Raw genomic sequence first — 22,058 nt, 5'->3', positions numbered from 1 at the left:
AAAATTTAATTCCCATATCCATTCAAAGACAACAAACCCTAAAAGCATAAATCTCACAGTCAGCTCAAAAAATGTGAAAAGCATGGATTACTTCTTATGTCAGTCAAACCTATTTGTTCACCCCTAAATCAATATTTTCTAAGATGTTTTGGAAAAAAAAATTAGAACAACAACAACAAAAATTATTGTCCTGAAGTCTTGGCATTTCCATGGTTTTCCAAACATGCTGTGCAGCTGTGATTTGTTTGTGTTCTCTCAGGACAGCTAACAAGTTTCAGAATATTGGATTCCTGGGATGAACTGCTGGAGACAGCCACAACTGAGCCCAGGCAGTGTCAATGCAGGAGACTGCCATGGTTATTCCCATGGCACTGCCCATCCTTGCTCCCAGCAGGAGGCTGGCTTGGCCTCCACAGAATGCTGCTCTCAACTTAAAAACAATTTGGATTTACTGCGCTGGGCTGGGAGCAACTGAAACGGAGGAGAAGTTTCACAGGGGTATTTTCCAGCTGAAAATGAAGTCTGCCCAGGGGAAGGGAGGGGCAAACAACATAAGGATTTTACCTTTTTGGTCACCTGAGGTTTAGCTCTGCTCTGATCCTGAGCTGACATGGGGCACACACGATCTTAAATAATTATTTATCCAAGAAGATGAATGCAGGATGGCAGAAGTTAGAGACTACCGCCAGGGAACACTGCTCACACCATCAGCATCTTCCTGCAATTTTAAGGACATTTGGATCCAGAAGTTCAGAATTGATTGTTTAGGTTCAAATGATATGAACTTTGAAACCACAGAGTCCACCCCTAAATCATGTCCCCAGGTGCCACTTCTACATATCTTTTAAGTGTCTCCATGGAGGTGTTTCTGGTAAGCAAGTTTGGTGAGGAAGAAGCTCCTTCACATCCTGCAATCCTCAGTTTTTTGCCCCTTCTGTCAACAGAGGTGCCTGACACTGGAGATCAACCCTTTGCATTTGGTGGTGTTAAACACAAAGGAAGTGAGGTAAGTTCAAAGACTGAATACAAGCAAGAGCAATGGACAATGAAGCAGTGTTGGCTTACCTAAAGCAGCCTTCCACTTCTGCAGAGCTGCAGATAAGCATCTCTAAAATAATGAACTAAGGCAAAATAACAACATACCACCACAGCCACAAGAGCCCTAAAATAGGAGCCTCAGCAGTAATTGTAACTAGACATTGGTTATTTCTTGGATTATGCAGTCAGAAGATTTCTATTTCAGATTTCTTTCTGTTTACAGTCTATGCTCTAAGAGATCATTAACATCACCAAGATATTCTCTGCTTAGGTAGCAGCAGCATCTTTCTCACTAACAGAATATACTGATAATTGAGAAATGAAAAATTCCAGCAAGATTGCCTCAGCACTTCTTGGGTTTCTTGCAGCTATTCTAACACACTCTTCCATTACTATGATAAGAGATTGTGATTCTTAAATAAACACACAGAACATTCAACATAAGTATAACCATAAGACACAGCTGATAATCACAGTGAAGTTACTTGGTTTTGCACAAAAATCTTGGGGTTGGTGGTGTGCTATGTGTATAGCAGTGATAATGCAACAATAAGTAAAGCAAGGTAAAGGCAAAACATTTCAATGAAACCTTTGAGCCTGAGGATCTTTGAACTGCATTTAATAGTAAATACTTCAATATTGCAACAGATTATACCAAAATTTTCATCATACCTTCACAGCAATGGCAGATCCCCCTTTCAAGCCTTCAGGGGAAGGAGGGAGAAGAAAGAAGAGTGCTTATGATGTTTTGTTTAATTCTGTGATGGCATTTTAAGTTCTAAGGTTATTAAATGGCAAGGTTGCAGGAAATTCACAGTGTATGCTCTGACAGAAAAAAGTTTAGCACATCACCTAGTGACATGATATGTTTGGCAACTGAAAATTCAGGATGCTTTGGCCTAAAAAATGGGAAGGAGTCACCCCCCCTTCCCATATAATCCAGGGTATTTCCTGCATACCAGACAGCCAAGGTTTGGGGCATTTGCACACAGCACTTACAGGTTAATTGGCAGAAGCCAAAACATCTAGTTAACAGATTATTTCTTTCTGTGTCTCCTATTACTTTAAAATTTCTGATCTCTTCCCTTTTTTATGGGGACTCTGACTGCAGAATGTTTATCTGGGAGGAGTGAGAGTTTGTTTTGTTGGGATGTTTTATAATGGTATTTGATTATTCCTTTGAGTCTTCCCTGGGCAACATTTTTTTCTAGCTAGTTTCAAAAATAACATGGGTTTTGTTTGTTGGCTTTTGGAAAGAACTGGCTTTAAAATTATTGTGTAGGTATATTCTCTTCTCTAATCTGTGCCTTGTTGAGGTCCTGCCTGAGGTTGTTGTAGTGTTACAGTGGCTTCTGGTTTCCAGGGGCTGCACTAAGGCAGTCTATTAAGAATGTAGGCATTAGAGTGAGGAAAAACAGGTGGCTTTTGCTATTAGACCTAGGAAGAAGTTTTAAGCCAAAGATGTGTTGGAGAGAGCCTGAGAGTTATTACAATTCTTTTTACTGTCACTGTCTATCTTTAACAAATAGCATCTCCCCAAGTAGTAGAGACTTCCAGATTTCTAAATCTCTGTCATCTAAGTGAACTCAAAGTTCCCAAGACACAAAACAAAAATGGGAGCATGCATCCAGCATTTCCTCAGTTTCACAATTAAACAAACTATGGACAGTTCATCAGTGGCCTCTATTTTGTCCAAGTGTCTCCAGAAAACGAGGGATAGAATCACCAGCAAACCTTCCCTATTATGCAGAGCAGTCTCCTCTTGGCATTGTGAACCACAAGAAAGAAGTTTGCTGTCACTTACATGCCAGTAAAGACAAGAGTAAAAAAGTTTTGGCAACTGTGGAAAGACAATATCTAGTGGTAACTAACATGACTACATTTTGACTAATGGCTTTAAAGACACAGCAGAACAATGCCTGCTATCATGGTGATGCTATCTACAGCTAATAAAATCCTGAGAAGGTGGAAGTCAGAAAATTCACCTTTGTCACTTTGTTCCTACTCTAACAAGTACATCATGGGATAAAAGATGCATTGAAGGAGTGCCACACACTCAGGACTTTACCAGAAGTCTCTTGGGGTTTTGGGGCATTTTCTTACATACTTAAACACCTTGCATGGCAATTGTATGAAGTAATTAAATGAGAAACTCTGCTTTCTTGAGCCTGTTATTAGTGGAGAAGAGTCCTCAAAATAAAGATTTCCAGTATCTCATCACTGACTAAGCAAAAGCTTTTCAGAAGGCATATAAAATGTAATACTTTTAACATGCCCACACATAAAATGGACCAACCCCTCCTCAGAGGGAGCATCCTGAAACCAGTGGTGCAGCCACTCCTCTGACAAAACCCAATACCCTGTTCAAATGATATAGCCTCAGATCCTGCTCACAGCAAGATAAGTTGTTTGGGAAGAGCTGATTATCCTTGTGTGCCAGAGAAAATACAATCTTCATTAGAGGAGAGGTCAGAGATTGTCACTACTCATCTGCATGCTACATCTCTCCATTAAACTATATTAAAATATGATGAGCACTGCCTATGATATCATTCCCTAACCTTGTATATTGTCACTGCCATCTGTTTCTGGGTTTGAGAGGATTTTTTTTTTATTTTTTGCCAGTTTTCAATTTCAGTATAACAACATTCACAAACAATTCAATTAAATTGATATTTTAGGTAAGATTTCACAAGAAAATACCCATGATTCTGTTACCCACATAAACGAGTTCTCATTCATGTTTCTCCTATTCACGTATGCACAGAATCACACACTATGCTGAGCTGGAAGGGACCCACCAGGATCATCAAGTCCAGCTCCTGGCCCTGCACAGCACATCCCAAGAGCCACACTGAGAGCAGTGCCCAAACCCTTCCTGAGCTCTGCCAGGCTTGGTGCTGTGACCACTTCCTCAAGGAGCCTGTTCCAGTGCCCAGCCACCCTCTGGGGGAACTTCAACAAGTGAAAGTGATGGATTCTGATGAGATGCTGAACAGCAGTGCCATGGAGCAGACCCTGGGGGCAGGTTGAATGTGAGCCAGCAGTGCCCTGGAGCCAGGAGGGCCAACCCTGTCCTGGGAGCATCAGGCACAGCAGCACAGCCAGGCAAGGGAGGGGATTGTCCTGCTCTGCTCTGAGCTGGGGCAGCCTCACCTCCAGTGCTGGGGCAGCTCTGGGTGCCACCATACAGGATGTTAAACTATTAATGACTGTCCAAAGGAGCACAGTGAGGATGGTGAAGGACCTTGAAGGGAAGCTGAAGGAGGAGCAGCTTGGTCTGTTCAGCCTGGAGGAGACTCAGGGGAGATCTCACTGCAGTCTGTGACTTCCTCAGGAGGGGAAGAGGAGGGGCAGGCACTGATCCCTTCTCTGTGGTGACCAGTGACAGGAGCCAAAGGAATGGCCTGAAGCTATGTTAGGGAGGTTTAGGTTAGATGTTAGGAAAAAATTGCTGTATGTGTTTACATGTAGACTAAAAACTAAGGCTCACAGAGTTTGATATTTGGTTGCCCTCTCTCTGCCTGTTTCATAGGGAGGACAACAGATGACCTTTTCTTCCTGCTTCTCTTGCTCAGCTCACTATTTGTTTCACAATCCATTCAATATAATGGCCAGTTGTGTTTGAAATTAATTCAGATAATCTTCCCAAATCCTTTGGATCTAGACGGTTTGAACCTGCTAATTTACATGGCAGTTCTAATTTTTTTAATGGCACTCTTAAAACCCTTTCCATGAGCAGCCAGGTTTGCATGACTGCCAGTCTCTCCCTTTCCTGGAACCTGCATTCTCTCATCAGAAGCATTTGGAACTTACTCTTTACTGGCATGTGACACCCACAGCCATTTAACAGTACAGAATATGTGAACTAACCATTCACACACACACACACAAGTCCCCTTTTCCATTTAGAATAGGATAATAAATGAAAAAATTTTGACTGTCTCAATCATGTAACTTTCTCATTTATAAGCAGCAAGCTCTTGAATAGGTTGAGAAGTATCACTCCAGTGCCTACTGTGTGCACTTTAGAAAAAAATTCCATGGACATGATTTACATATCTGCACTATGAACAGCTTACTGTATAATAATGCAGTTACATTAAAATCAAAAGTATGTTTGTTTTTTTTTGCTTTGTTTTTTTTTTTTTTTTTTGTTAAATGATCCCCCAGCAGCAGCTGCACACACAGGGAACGTGTGGTTTTGGACAGCAGGCCCTGTTGCAGGCTAACCAAACATCTCAAAAAGGAAGTTTTCAGTTATCACAGTCCAAGTACATAATTTCTACTGGAAGGATATCGCAATCTGCAGATTAACCATGAATTAAATTTATATTAAAAAATAATATCCTGCATTTTACACGCTAAATTAAAACAGATGTAATTAAAGCCTTTGAAAGTAATTTTGGCTGGTGCTTCATTTATATCTACAGCTAAAACAGACACTTTCTCAGGCATTTGTGCCAAATTTGACTAATTTTTCTGCTCTGTGTTTTAATTACTGTGCATGCCTTCCTGTTGCAGTTAGAAATTCCCATTACACACTCGAACAGCCAATGCTACGATAAAGCACGTGCTCTTTTTTTAATCCTAGTGGTATTTTAAATCATTATGTGATAATGGCAAAGCTCACAGATGCTTCTGCTGCACCCTGCTACGGATTGTCTGTACACAGACACAGCCCAGCTTGACCCCCAGCTGACCTTGGCTGCAGCACACCCGAAGCAGCATCACAGATGTGAGAGAAGCTGCTCAGCATCGTGCTCCATGTTGGGCTGAACAGCCACTGCACCTCTCCTGCTATGGCATCCCTGTTAAAGCCAATTTCAACAAACATTTTCTTCTCAAAGAAGACTGGTTTGTTTGGAGTTAAGATTCCTTGCATCCCCGTCCCTCCTGTGCAAACACACAAAAGGCATTCCAGCCAAGAACCCAGATCCTACAGCATAGCCCTGTACCAGCATCCCCAGGGAATCCCAACTTCCAAATGCAGGGGTTGAATTTCAGGGTCTTAATAAAAGCTACTCCTTAAATTCAAGAATCTGTGACAACAAGTTTTGGAGATCACCCCTTCTAGTGCAAGTTCAAGGTTTCAGTCCATTTGCAAAGTTAAACAGGAGGAACTTGAATAGCAAAAAACCTGTAAACTGCTGCAATCCATCCCTTGTTTTGCTTGGCTTAACTGCTGAGTTACCTCCCCAGGCAGCCAGCTACAAGCTGTTAGTGGAACTGGAGTTTTAGATAATACAGAGATCTTCCTGCAAAAACAGCCTTGCTCTCCTCCTTGGCATTGTGGACCAAACCACATGATGAAGTCACTTCTAAATGTGTGTACCACATACTATAGGTATGTGTGCACTTACACATTGTCTATGGTTAACAGTGACAGATGAGTGAGCAAGTTCCCCCTGAATTAAACTAAGGAAGTCAACACCAAATGCTTCAATGAGTCTACATTTCAAGCAAATGGGAACAGCTGCAAGCAGGAGAAGGCAATCACAGCTGTCTTAAAGTGAATTATGTGGAAGGATTTGCAGATTAAAAAATGAAGTGGATTTAGAATAGCAATTTCTGAAAATTTGTGATATTTTAAATAAGAATAAAATGTATACTTTTCAGGAAGTTACAAGCCAGACTTTCCACTCAGTTGTATATGCAAAAATTTTAACTCACCACAGAGACATCAACAGAGCACTTTTTTCACCTCTGTGGATTTGAAAAATTAGAAATTGGCCAAATATGCCTTTGTGTGCTAACTGATAAAAATAAGACAAGCTGTACATGTAAAATGTTCATGTCCATTCTACCAATATTTACATAAGAAATATTCTCTTCATTGCAGTAAAATTCAAAACAACTATATGTAATAATGTAAATTATTTCCTTGATGTGGAGAACATGCAAAGGACCTAAGACAATCTAGTTTTTGTCTGATGAAAGTGTCCAGATACAGGTTGTACAGGGTTTTCTACAAACTGATCCAGTGAAAGATGATGCTGCCCATGGCAATCAAGATGGACTAAATGATATCTTTACATGCCCCTTCTAAAACCAAACCATTTGACAATCCCATGAACAAACATAAGAATGCATGACAGATTTCAGAGCAGATGTTTCAAAATTACTGTGCTCCTTATGAACAGTGTTCACTACAAAAAAGACAAGGTTTTATGCCATGTTAGGAGGATTTTCCAGTAAGAATGTCTAAACAGGGAAATAAGAGAGTGAAACAACAAGTGAAAGCTATGCTAGGCAAGCCTGAAATTATCAGATATTTTCTTAATGAACAAGTCACACACACGTGTGACTCACACTAAGCTTTACCACGAAAATCTCTACACCCCTGCTGTGGAGATTCAGGCACAACTAGGTGTAGATCCTGGCCTGGAGTATAAACCAAGGGAGTACCCAGCCCTGTGCCAGGAAACCTGCACTGCAGGAAGGACCTGTGCATCCAAGTCCTGGAGCTAGTGTCAGATACAGGACCTGGAACATGGCCTTTTTCTTTATGGTGGCAGTGTTTATCTGCACTGAAATTCAGTGTTTACCATTAAAAAGCAGTGGAGCTGGGCAGTGGACACCTTCAAACAAACAAAAACTTGCAGACTATGTTTTGTACACCTCTCCAAAAGCCTCACAAAATTCTAGACTGTCAAAATATCAAGACCTCCTTGTTATTTTCAGACTCTTCCTCAAGAAGTGCAGCATGTGAATCAAAACCTCTCTGCTTTGCCTACCATTTGTGGATTTTTTAATAGATCTTGGGGTGGTAAATACTCAACTTTCCTTGTGATAAAGGCTCTGTTTTGAAACACAGAATGATCAAAACTTTCAATACAGTCCCCAGAGAAAATAAGGTGAAAATTTCAAACCAGTATGCATTTGGAAAGCTCTGAGTAGTTAGCACTTTCCCTCTGTGATGCATATTCCTATTTTTATTGCATTCATTCCATAGAAGAAACACCTACCTCCACCGCATTTCTTTCCCCCCACTTATCAGTGCACGCCCTTGACCAAAGTACAAAAAACACCATTTACCAACACTCTGCAGGTGAAAAACTATTCCTCTGTATAAATGATACATCTTGGGAGCTCAACATTTCTTTCATGCTGAAAACCTATTCAGGCCTTCCCACATCTGTGGGCTAAGTGGTTTGCTCCAGCCAGGGGGGCCGACAATTGCTGATATTCCAAGAAACCTAATCTCTTAATGTTTGGGATCAGACGAAGGGTATGGCCATAAAAGAGACAGCTTGAAACAGGCCTAATCTCTGGCATATCTGAACCTACAGATGGCAGAGACACTGAGCTGCCACCAACATAGGTTGTGCTGACTGGAGTCTGCCTGCCCAAGGGTGGTCCAAGCAGAGAGATTCGACCGCACACGGAAATCTCCCACGCCCGTATTTCTGTCCTGGGCAAGCAAAGAAAGGATTGGTGCTGGATTGACAGCAGCAAGGCTAGATTGCCAACCAGACAGTGTTCCTGCTCACTCCTGCTCTGACCATGCCTTAATTCCTGCTCCTTCCTTTCCAGACTGCCAGTTTCCTTCGGTCTGCCACCTCACTGGTGACTGTGCCTGAAGGTTTCCTGACCGGACAACCCCACGCTGCCTTTCCCAGTTTACAGTCACTGACACCTTGTTGTTTTTACAGAGACACAGAACATTTTCTCAGACAAATGCAGCACTGATCAGTGCTGGGACACACAGCAGAGGCTCAGCTTTGCCACTCAGCCCATTGCAAACCATAGGGGTGCAATACCCTTATCTCTCCTCCAACAGAGCAATAAGCACTACATTCTTCCATTAATTGTAAAATATGAGCATTTACACCTCAGTTTTAGTTGTCCCTACTAGAGGGGCTCTATGTACTAATTGTAAGAGTTCTAAAGTAAATTTAGACTTTCCAGCTGAATTTTCAGTTGACTGCAAACTAAACCTATGAGTCAGCACGTGCACCCAAAGACCAAAAACAATTGTATACAATGTGCAACACAGTAAAAAGGAAACAATTCCTGAAATAAGTAAAGTGGCTGCCCTGATTGTAACCAGAATTAACAATTTGCAAGAGGGCTGGTCTGAGGAGCTGAGGGCCCAAGAGAGGGCCATCCTCCCTGAGACACAGCACATCTGCAAAGCAGGATGTTTTCCAGGCTAAGAGCTGATGTGTTTTCTGGTGAGGAAGCAGGAGGCATAAGGATTACAGTTACTTTGGAGGGCCCTGGGAAGGTGTGGGAGGGAGGTCAGGCACATGGGGCACATTCACATAACTATCCAGGCACAAAACAAAAAAAAAAAAAAAAAAGAAAAAAAGGCTATTCTGATCCCTCCTCCAGCAGAACAGCAGCAGTGCTCAGCAAGTCGTGAATTTACTGCATGGGAGTTGTTTCAGCTCTCTCAGGGAGCTTTTTCTGCCATACTGGGTTATGTGTCTGGTGTGTCTTTCATTAACTTATAGAGCCCAAATATAAGAGAAAGCATATGGGACCCAGGGAAGTGACAAAGCAAAGCTGATTTCCAGATTGGCATTTCAAGAGTTAAACAGAATTTTTCAAAAGTGCTCATCACCACAGAGTATTTAATAATAAATTAGCTGAAAGGAAAAAAAAAAAGTGAGTTAAGGCTATCACTCCTCATTTAACTTGATTTAATAGGTTAAAGGTCAGTTTTTCAATACCCCAAGACAGAAAGACTTTTGTTACTAAAGTTTTAAACACCAGAGCCCATTCTACTGGCTGAATACTCATACCTATAATTAAGGTGTAGATTGCAAGGGAAAAAGCAATACAGAAACCACTGAACAGAAAGTCAACATGATAAAATTAGTTCCATGCTCCTATTAGAAATCCCCTCTAAATATCCCATAGCTGGCTAAAGAGCCAACACTTAGCTGTACACCTGAAAGAACACATCCAAGTGCAGTGTTTAGACAGAAAAAGGCCAAAAATGTCAAAACAAATTTTTGTATTTGCCAATAACTGAGTTTTCATTTTAATACCTGTGGTAGAAATGTATGCTTATCCTCCAAACATTTGTCATTTAAGAATGTAACTGAAAGCATAAGCCCAAAGACAACACAGAAGACAGCAGACCTAAACCAGCAGCTTTAATGAGACTGAAATGACAAGGAAATCCTCACCACCAAAACAGAAGTTTTTTTAAGGAAGTCTTATTATTTCATTTCACCTAAAACTTCTTGCACACCGACTGTCACGTACCCACAACATCTGCAGTGGTTTCCACTACCTTCTGTCAATACCAAAGGGTGCATTATTCTTCCTCATTAGGATCATCAAAGCCAGCTTTAAGGACAAAGCTGTATTTTAATTGCTGAATCTGAAATTTACTACTGTGCCTTTCCCAGGAAATTCCACTTTAATAATTTCCCACAGGTTAGGATGCCTGAAAGAATTTAGAATCCAAGATTGCAATCAAAAGAGCAGTAGGTTGGACCAAAATTTGGGGGTTGACTTAAAGAAAAAAATTCCTCCTATTCTGAAGACATAGACTAGAGACACAGAGCAGTTTTCTTTAAAGTTTCAGTATTAGACTCTGCTTTTTAAGACAGATCAATGCAACTTTAAGATTGCTGTTTCACACTGTGGTGCAGAAGATACATTTTGGTTAATTTTTTAAGGTGAAAGTGGTTGTGATAGAACTTTTGTGCTTATTGACCAAGCCCTAAATCCTGAGACCCTTAAATCCTAAAAAAACCCAAACATATAGTACTATTCTCCAACAAGAACTAAGTATTCTCTGGCAACATGAAAACTTGAGCTTATGCCATGGGCATCCTTCTTTCATCTGGCATGTTTATTCTTTATTTTTACCTTATTTTTACCTAGTTCTGCTGAAGCAGTGGCTGGACAGCACTCCTGAGCTCCAGGAAGGGATGAGCTTGCAGGTGACCAATGTGAGTTTATAACAAGAGGTGAACAAAGGTTCTACAGTCCTCTACAAGGTCAGAGCATTGTGATATCACACAGGAGGTTCAGAGCTAGGGAATTCAATTAAAATGTAAGTTAGAGGGCAGGAGAGCACAGGGAACCTCTGCCAGGTCCACTGGCAATTCAGTTCTCACTCTCTCTGCTGCTGCCCTGCAGCTCTTAGAGTGAGGCACTTGTCTGCATCACTGGGAACACACAACCATTTAGCAGCAGAAACAGAGACCATTCATGAAGGCACACAAAGTGATATTTCCCATAGAACACATGAGAAGCCAATTCTAGAAATGAAAAGTTTCTTGTATTTCTTACTCACAATGATTGTCCTTGGCACAAACCACAGTCTTTCAGGCAAAGTCAGCCTGTGACCAAGCCAACAGACAAGCACATGACATTTTTTTCTTGAGACACATATTATGAGTCAAGAAATCAAACTCCATAATTTGCTGTGTAACAATACCACAACCATGACCAGTACTCTTTACATAACTTAATAAATAGACATGCTATTAGCATTAATTTAAAGGAAAACTCTTGACAAATTAATTTCCATAATTTCCATTCCAGGTTTAAATTCCATCCCCTGAGACATTTGGGTTCTGATTTCAACTACTACAGCCATCAGCTTGAGTAGAGCTGATCAAAAAGTTTATTTAAGATTGTGTTAAACAAACAATTTTCTTGCAAGAAAATTTTCTGAAAACTTGAGCATTTTCAACCTGAACTGTGGGAAAGGAGGAATGCCCCAGAGGGCTCCCTTTGCACAGCACTTGCCTGAATTTCCAAAGCCAGGGTCATGGCAAATAGTGAAAAACAGATCTGCTCTTTCACCAAGGACTACTTCTTCATTCAGCTGATCACTGATTAGGCAAAATAACTGCATGTTACAATTGTGACAGACTGCATGTTAAAATTGTGATTAGAGTGTAATGATGGAGAGAAAAGAAAGTTCAAGACCTAGAGTTAATATCTAAGTGCCTACTCTCACAGATCCTCAAAGATTCAAAAAGTACTTTTGATGATTTTCACCATTTTTGTAAGAGCTGCACTGCCTGAGCTGTTCAGAGTTTGAATGTAATAGCTATAATGTATTTTGCTGCTACTTTCTTCTCATTAGAAATGGAACACCCCAGCCATATTCATTCATTACCACAGAGAAAAGAGAAACAAAGAAGAAAAGAGAAGAAAGGTCACTGTCAGGCCAAGATCAAGTCTGGAAATTTTCAGCTTGAGACATGAGCATTTCAGGAAGTTATAAGCAACTGAAACAATAAAGGAATTATAATTGAAACACTGCAACTATAGCTCTTTCCATGTTAACCATGTATTATTTCATGTATTTCAGCAGCATTCAGAAACTCTTCTTGACATGAATGATCTGTGCTTTCGAGATCACTCCCAAGCTCCTTGGAAAAGCAGAAAAAAGGGATGATTGGTATTGGCCACAGCTGCAGCTGATGGAGAACAGCACAGCTCCCTCACTTTCAGTTCACATCACATCAGCGTGTCTCAGGAAAAGCAACAGAAAGGAAACCAACCAAAACTTGTAACAGCTGATCCAGTTTACTTCTGCACTGCTGCCATCCCAGCACACACGTGGTGTCTCTGCCAGCCTCTCACCAGAGCAGGTAATTGAAATGTGGCCTGTTCTCATGCCTCCTGCAAGGTCTCTTTCTCCAGCTGAAGAGAGCTGCATGTGCAAATCCCAAGTTCAGTTTTTTTGTTCCCACCTCCTCTCAGCACATTCCCATCATATCCTTGCCCTGCTCCTCACAGGAGAGCCATGAATGGAATGAAGCTTAATCAAAACTATCCTTGTCTCTCCAGAACAGATTTATAATTGTGAACAGAATAAATGCACCTTTATTTTTCCCTTCACTACTCCAAACACAGGATCTAGAAAGCCATCCTATAATTGCTGAATTCCTGTTGAGATAATCCTAGAACGATCCTTTTTCCAAACAGTGCTCCGCTAAAAATTTCAGACATCAATGAAAATTCTGCCTGCCACCTCAGGCATTTAATTGTCTACACTTACTAAAATAAAATAAAATAAAATAAAATAAAATAAAATAAAATAAAATAAAATAAAATAAAATAAAATAAAATAAAATAAAATAAAATAAAATAGCAAATAATGTTTCAAATTCACTCTATTTGACTCCAATTAAGAAGAGTTTGGAAAGGGCAATACATGGAGTTTCTATTGTCATGTGCTTGAGGCACTGCCACCAGCACCTTCAGCTCTTTCCAGACACTGTGAGACTGTGTTTCAGTCAGAAACCAGGTCATAAACTTCTCTATTGCAAAGCTTTTATAGCTGTTTGGACAGGATTATTCTGTTCAAGAGGTTAAAATAATAAAAGAAGCTTGCAAGCATACTTTTTCCAAACTCTTGGTAGGTCAATGCCAGTTTGGGAAATTGGCTCATTATTTATCCTTGTTTGGCTCCTCCAATCTCAATTTCTTGTTTGTTTTGACCTCCTTCTGGACAAATATAAAACTTACTGCTTCATCTAATTAACAGGAGGGTGACTATAGAAAAAATGCCTCATTTATTCCAGTTCCAGAATGAGTTTTACAAAAATATTGTCAGAGTTTCAAGAAGCATTCAGATGTTCAGAGTCCTGCCAAAGTTTACAATCTAGTTATATCCTGCTACAGAAAAAAAGGAATATTTAAAAAAAAAAAAAGAGAGAGAAGAGAGAGAGAGAGAGAGAGAGAGAGAGAGAGAGAAACTGCTCTGTTTTTACAATTTTAAACAAATCTCTGGCAAGAAACAATCCACCTCCACATATTCACATGCATACAGAGGATCTGTGGATAAGCCTTATTCTCCTCAGTCTAATCAAATTGTCCAATTCACTTTCTCCATTTCCAGATTCTCTCAACACATTTTTCTCAGCCACTCCTTTCTGTACAGGAATCTTCAAAATCTTTCTCCCCACCACATCTCCCTTTTGAAGGCTTAAAACAGCAAGCAAACAGTTCACCTAAAGTTCTAGTACTGCAAATCCTTTTCATTTGGGGTTCCTTCATTTGGTTCTCCATTAAATACCTGGTCATTTTGTACTATAAGCAAGTTCACTGTCCATAAGCCTCACAGAAGGAATTCAGGGAAAAATCTTTGCCCATTTTCTGGGGACTGGAGGAACAGGGTGCCCAACAGTTTCCTCTAAGTGAGCAAGCTGGATTCACAGTCTTTTACATGTTTTCCCATGAGTCATAAGAATGCACACAGTGGAGTCAATCTCAAGTGAAATAGCCTTGAATGATATGCTACATCCAATTTCTCCTGTATCTCATAAGGATTTAGCCCCAAATATGGACACAGAAGGGAAAATAAGGGCACTTGGGATAGAAAGAAGAGTATAACATTCATCTGGTTCTGTAATCACTTATTAAGTCCAAGATCTCCACTGTTTTTAACAAAAACAAAAATCAAGAGCAAAAATAAACCAAACTTCTATCCAGCTGTATAAATTCTCTCTCAAATATTCTCTGCCAAGAAGGAGAATCAGTATAATTAAATTACTCTCCTTCAACTGACTTTAAGATTTTAGCTAAGAGCTGTTTTAGTTTATGCTTGTTTTTACAGAATTTGAAATGACTTTTCACTGAAAAGTGTAGTATTCTGAATTCTGTAGTTAGCACATTCACAGTCTCAAATTTTACATTTTCAGAGAGGCCCACCTTCAGCCTTTTCCAGTTCAGCAATCCTACCAAAATAGTTAACATCATATATATTGCACAGTGTTTTTCTGAGACTCCATCTAAGCAAGTCAGGTAGATTTTTGCAATATTCACACTTCCCTCCATAGCCTCAACACATCAGGTACTCAGTGCAATGATTTTGCTGCAAATGCATCATTGGGCAGTTCCTTTTTTTTTCCCTTTTAGTCCATCTAAAGTTTCTGTGAACCCAAAAGAAACATTTTAAATGCACAAAAGAAAAACAAGAAAAAATATAGTTCAGTTCTGATTAATGGTCCTATATTTTAATGTCTTGCTGGGAGGCTCAACCCATTGAGTATGTATCCCCAGGATATTTTAAATTTATGGTAGTTTCCTCCACACAGTCTTGAATCCTGTCAGGGAAAAAAAAGGCAGGATGACTGCTTTACAGATGACATAGCATCTTCTCTGTTTCTTTCTGCAACTCTAGGAGGTACAGAACATAAACCCCAAATTACTATCAAAATTATGGGGAATAAACTAAAAGATGAAAGCAAGACAGGTCTGAGCAGCTGCCTCAAACCTATTCATTAGGAAGGCACTAGCAGTGGGAGGCACAGAAAGCATGCAGTTTCATTTCACTCCAAGGAGATTTCAGTCTAGCTGCTTTTTAAACTGTCTTTAAAGCTCTGCACCCATCATCCTTTCCTACCACCCCACTGGAGCAGAAAAGGCTCAGCTCAACTCCTGAGTCTCCTGGCATGCCAACCCAGTGCCCAGGTTAAATGAAATTAGCAAGTAAGAGGTTCAAAACTAACTTCAGGCACTACTTGCTTCCTTCCTCCTGGAATTCAGCTGGGGTATCCCGAACACTACAAAGTGGCAGAGCCTGGGATCAAAACATAACCTCAAAAATCCACAGAAAGGGAAAGCATAGCCAAGACTACTCAACAAAGCCAGCACTGACTCAGATGTCCATCTGTGGAGCATGAGAGGTCGTTCTGGGAAACACATTCTCTTCTCTCCTGCCACCAGCTGTCAGTCACTCCATGGGGCAGGAGGCTGCTATGCCTTCCCTAAATCTCTAGGGCTAACCTGGTCCTTGATCCACAGATACTGACATTTTGATGAGTTTTCTACATTTATGCTCTTGCATCCTGAGTGTTAGAGAGTATAAATAAACTCCAGGGTCATTCCCTTGTATATTTTGTGTCCTTGCCTTCAGGCACTTCTTTTGACACTGAACCTACACATGTGGCTCTAACCTAAGCACAGCACAGTCTCCACCATGTCTATCATCACAAAGGAAGAGATGAGGGCAACTGGAAGGCCAAAGATGCTAAACCCTATGTGTGACTTGAAACGGCACTTCCCTATGAGCCCAAGCCTTTCAGTGTAGCCCAAATGTGCACTCAGCAGTACTCACCTTCACTTTGGAGCACTGGCTGCCTGGCAGCTCTACCCTGCCAGCACAACAAGGTGATCCTCAGGCACACAGAAGGCTCAATAAAGCCCTGGGCATACCAGAGTTGTGTGAAAAAAGGTACTCTGGACACACTGTCTTCTCTACCAGACATGCAAGCATATTGGTATGTAAGCACTCAGTTCCCACTGATAGAAACTAAAGATTTTGTCCATGTTTTCCAAGGAAGCTTGTGGCACAGCAAGCATTAAATCAATACCAACTTTTGCTTGCCTTTGTGCAGGCTTTAACAAGCTTGCACTAAAACTTCCAAGGATATCAAAAATTTGACAACTGTATCCTGAATTGGCCCAACCATAAAGAACCAGTTACCTAAACCACTCAAGAAATGCTGAAATTAGACCTATAGTCATAGTTGCTAATATGAAATAAAATTCTTATGGAAATTTATACAGTAGCAAGGGTAAAGACTGCAATAGCAGCAGCAGCATCTGTTGCCAGGGTTACCAAATCTAGAAGGAAAACAAAAAACCTGCTGACACTGATTTACAGAGAGATATATGTAAACATTCATGTAGACAAGAGATTTATATTTTATATACAGTGAATTTTAGTGGTGTAACATTAAAGCCTGCTACTATTGAAGCTGAACCAAAACAATGTGAGGAAAGTTAATGAACAGCCAAATGGCATGTATCTGCTCTCTTACCTGAAGTGTGTTCTGTTCATCCATCTGTCATTACTGCTGTCCCAGGACAATGCTTCAGCAACCACATAAAAAGATCTGGTGAACTCCTACATGTTTAAAAAGAAATAGCATGTTACACAATATAAAACCCACTAAATCCATTGCAATACAACAACAATACTTCAGAATTCAGTATGACACTGAATTTGCAAGGATTTTTTTTTAGTTCCAGTGATTTAGACTTTCTCCATTCATTCAAATTAGTGATATGTTCTGCTGAGGCAGAATCAGAACCACAGGTAACACAATTACTAACAAGACTAATTGTATATAGATGGAAAAATCAACATGGCATGTAAAAATAGAAGAATCAAAAGAGAAACAGTAATCCAAATTAGGTGATTTGGCACCTATGCTTCATTTAGGTATTCACTTGCTGATATTAATTCTCAGTAGTTCTAGACAAGTTTTTTGGTTCTCACACAACAAGAAATAACACTTCCAAATTATGGTTGCAATTTTTAGAAAGAATGACTTAGGCTAAATGTGAAATAAATCTTTCCTTAATATTTTTTTCCTTTCTTTGCAGTTGGAAAGCTCTGGGATTAAGTGTCTAGGTACAAAGACTATTTTAAAATTCTGGACACAGCTATGTTTAGTGCTACATTTGACTTTAAAGCCACAACATGAGTACATTAAAAAGCTCTGCAAAACCAGAACAATCAGTCAAATAGTATCTCTGCAAAGTCTTCTGTTTATAAATCAAATACTGAATTGGAAAACATGTGCACTGCTAGTGTTACATGCATCTGCTTGATTAACAGAGTAGTGATGCAGTCAGGAAATTAACCTTTCAGATTTCACATACTGCAGTTAACTCCCATGTCTGCAAGCATAGCAGCATAAACTTCATGGACAAAACATGCTTTTTAGGGCACAGGAAAAGTTCTTCATAACAGCACACAGATGGGTTTGCTCTTACAAAGGTCAGTATATTTTATTGTGAACTACATCTGTAACACACATCTCCTCCCTGTTGCACATTGCAATGTGTACCTTAAATCTAATGGAGATAGTTTGGTAATCTCCACACAGATCCTATTCAATTTCCAGCAATCTACAGCACATGGAAGAATATTCTGATTTCTGTTGCTTCAATGCAGTTGCTTCTTATGGACAGTCCAGCTGCCTACTCCAGTAAGTGAGGCTTAGTAAAGCATCACTCTGTGTTTGTCCTGGTTTCATTTACAAAGAGACAAAGCTTACAAAATCTACAAGCAGGTACCCGTCTCATCATCCACAAAACTTGAAATGTTTTATCTAACATTAGCTTTTCTATTTTATGTCTTTTCACATCACCCCAATTTTAGGTAATTGCCTAAAAGCCTAGAGAACCTCACCCCCAATTATACATCAGAGGCTTCAATGTATCTCTGTGTTAAGAAATTACTTAAAATACAGCAGGATCAGGTAATATTTTTTTTTCTTTACTGACTCCTCTCATATTTGTTCTATTTACAAATTAAATCAATGAACTAATCAGATAAATGTAAGTTAGGCTTTTCCAGAATGCATCTCATAAACTTGGTATACATTCAAGCTATTACATAGCAGTGGGAAACCCTAAATCACAGTTCCCTATCCATGTTTTAATCCCACTAGTGTGAATTCAGCAATGAGACAGTGAAGGCCTGGCATATATAGAGACACCTGACAGTTGTACCATTACCTGCAGTAGCTTTGATCTATAATTTTCATCTTACAACTCTAAGGTCCTGAAAATACAGCCAAAATATCAGCCAACTTTTCCCACAACACATGCTGTTAAAACTCGAGTCTCTTTCAACAGAATCTCTGCAATTTCTGCAAGGAGACCCAACATCACTGAAGAATGTATGAAAAACAGAAACATCTCTAAAGCACAAGCTGCTTACCTGAAGATAAGTCATTAAGGAAAACAAAATATGAAATTAGTTGATAGAATAGCATACCTAATTAATTTAACTGGAATTCCTGACTTTAAATTATAATTACCACTTGTGACCAATTAAAGCCACATTAAGAATTAAACAAGAGACCATTAAAAACATTTGGCTCAAAGAGTGCTGGAGCAAGGGTATAGTGAAGAAGAAATTCATGTGGAATTCTATTCAGACTGTGGCTTCCAGGCCATCCCTATGGACTGTTGGTAGTCCCTACAGTTTCAGAAGGTGTTCCACAAAATAAAAATGAAAAAAGCTAAAACACATTCCTGAGCATGCAAGCAAGAAAACTGGAGAGAAATAAAAACATTAAGTCACCAGTCAAAGTTGAGTGTGATTCTCATCTGGTCACAAATGAGAAACAGTGTTGAAACAAAGCACAATGTTATCCATACATTTTTCTTTCCTCTGAAAAAATAAAATGTATTAGGTTACCTACTGATGAAAGACAGATTGATGAATACTTTTACAAGTTATATTTCTTTGAATATATATATACTTGGCACATTGCCTCATAGGAACACAAACTTTGAAGCAAAAATGAGTTGCATAAAAACACAAGACAACCAAAATACTTTCCATCTTTTGGTGCTAAGTGTGGGCCCAAGCAGAACCTCAGACCATTTTTGGGGAGACCAGCCTTCATGCCTTGGCTTCAACATCAGGAGCTCCAGCAGGTAACCCAGATGGACACTATGGCATTTTTTGGACAGGGGCTCATTATGATCACCAATCTACCAACCAGGACTTGCTCACCACCTCCAAAGCCCAAATGAAGCAAAAGACAAAGCTGCTATCAAGATTTAACCTTTAAAATTCAACAACTTTCATCATTTTGACTTCTTAAGCCGATCAGGGCAGTCACATTAATCAATTTTAATTACCTGACTTCCTTCCCAAGGAAATGGATACAAGTATTGCTTTGCCTACTCAGACAGTGGTAGTGCCTGAGGCTGGCAGTCCTGAAATGCTCGGGAGAGAGTCAAGATCACTGGGATCAAAATCCTTCCGCCCTCCTTTGACATCTCCATCAGACAGGAGAGTCCTGAAGGATCAGACAAGTGCCCTGAGCAGTGGCTTGGCCCTTCACACCACTTGCCTGAGTGGAAAGCAGCTGTACAGAGTCATCAGCAGCTGAGATATTAGAGGGTGAGGAAGCCCCTGCCAGCAGCCCCTCTGCTCCCCCCATTCCTGAGCAGGTGCTGCCTGGAGAGGAGACAATGAGGTCCATACATGCAACTGAAGAGTCACCCACCCTAGAAATCCTCCTTTTTGCCAGGAATTACTGAAAGCTGTTTGTCCTAGCTGTGGAAATCAGTCATGCTCTTCTGGAACAATCAGGTGTATCCTGTGGGTATTGCCAGGCTCAGCTCCAGCATCTCTGTCTACATGATGCCCCTTCTTCCTTCACATCAAGCAAAGTTTTGGGGCAGAAGATTGTGTGAAAAGCATCAGAAAATATTGTTTCCTTCACAAATCCTATCAATGCTTCTCAAAAAAACTAGACTAGGAATTATTTTACAAGGAAAAGATCATTTGTAGGCCAGGCAGTAAAGCACCACCATGAACTAGGTCAATCCCATCATTTGTTACTGCTCAAAAGTACAATAACAGCGGGAAGAGAGGGTCAGGGTGGAATAATCATTTGTTAACAATTTTAATAGTAAAACTTTATTGGTTTTCCCTATGGATTCTCATAGTTATTATAGTGAAATTAAGTGTTTTTCCTCCAAGTGAACTCTTGTTAATCCTTTTATTTAGGTTCAGAGCTACAGTACATGACCCTGCAAGAACATTCATCTACAGTCACAGCTGGAGCTGCAGACTCACTGGCTTGAAGGAATTAATTTCTTTGCAAGGCAGAAGCAACTGAAAAGCCAAAGGCTTATCTGCAGGAAAATCTGAATTTCACAAACTTGTACAATGAACAGGACAAACTAAAAATCTATAATCAGACACCACATCAAAGAGCAGTTGCAAAAAGACTCAGTCACATTAGAGGGATACAATGTGGGGTGAAGGAGTATTCTGATGGTTTGTCATACCACATAACTATCTTTAGGTTTAAAAATTTTTGAATTTTATAACCAGATTAAATTTTATTCCAATGAACTGCCACCAAGAGGTCATTCAGACTTCACAGTGCTTAACCCCAGGCACCCAGGCTATTTTCTCATACCTTTGGTAGTAACTTATTAATTTGCAAGACTTATCCAAAGCCAGTTATAACATTACCAAGCAAAAAGCCTGTTCTTGCTTCACCTTTGTTGTCAACTTCTTAGTTCATTTTCTCCCATGTAAGTAAATAACAATAGAAGTGTGAAGAATGCTGGAATGTCAGACTGTTTAATTGGGCATAATGGAAAAGACTGTCAGCAAAAAAAAATATTGCAAAGTAGAACCTTGGCCATCAGGTCACCAATTGCAGATATTGAACAGGTCATGAGCAGGCAGAACATAAAACATGAGTGTGCACTTGGAATCTAAAATCTAGATTTTTCTGCTTATGATGGTATTCAAGAAAGTACTGTAAAAGCACTGTAATTTTCTCAGTATATAAAAAAAAGGAAAATAAAATCCATAGAGATTTCAGTGTTCAGATTCACCCCTTTTTACAAGAAGCCTTAGATAAGCACTCAGCAGATGCATCACACTCCTGTTTTATACAGAATGCAGTGAGACATTATTAATTGATCGTGCATGAGTACAGTCAGCACCTTTCTAATCATATGAAAGTTTGACCCATTAAACTGATTGGAAATATTTGTATATCCACAAGCATTCACAGCAATTTATTTTGAGCATATTACACTGAAATATTTACTTATGCTCTCTGAAGCTGAGCATCCCTGACACTTTTGAGACCTCAATATCTTGAATTTTTCAAATCATTGCTTTCCTAATCAAGGAATAAAGAGACATAAAAGCTTCATTTAATGAAAATAATTTAGAGGCAGATTTTTTTAGGAGAATCTATGCAAAGAAAACCCAGAGTACTTTTAATTCTTGCCCATATTTTAATTTAAGTATTGAATTTGATTAAATTTACAATAGATTTCCAGCACATTCTCTCTGAGAAAATATTTCAGTCATACTGAAATTGTTAAAAGAATTTCTTTTAAGCAGCGTGAACAGGTCTTTACTAGTATTGTTAAATAATAGCAACCGCCAATTAAAAGAAAAAAAGCCAAATAGGTTTCAATTAATTTGATTTAGATATAGAACTTTTAAGAGTATGAAGTGAAAATATATTTAATTAAATCACACCAACAATGGAGCATTCTCATTGCACGTTTATTTTATCCTA

General features: G+C 39.6%; 1 long non-coding RNA gene across 4 annotated transcripts in view; it reads right to left on the bottom strand.

Annotated features, from left to right (window-relative positions):
* Window positions 1-22,058, bottom strand: part of LOC130250083 (uncharacterized) — a 202,578-nt gene that overhangs the window by 107,433 nt on the left and 73,087 nt on the right. For all 4 annotated transcript variants that reach the window (XR_008839896.1, XR_008839895.1, XR_008839897.1 and 1 more), the window contains exon 3: window positions 16,791-16,876. This is a non-coding gene — a long non-coding RNA (uncharacterized LOC130250083). The remainder of the gene's footprint in view (window positions 1-16,790; window positions 16,877-22,058) is intronic.

Source organism: Oenanthe melanoleuca, chromosome 2, assembly GCF_029582105.1.
Source record: "Oenanthe melanoleuca isolate GR-GAL-2019-014 chromosome 2, OMel1.0, whole genome shotgun sequence".
NCBI lineage: Eukaryota > Metazoa > Chordata > Aves > Passeriformes > Muscicapidae > Oenanthe > Oenanthe melanoleuca.
Note: the sequence above shows the minus strand (reverse complement) of the source record. Positions and strands in the feature narration are given on the sequence as shown.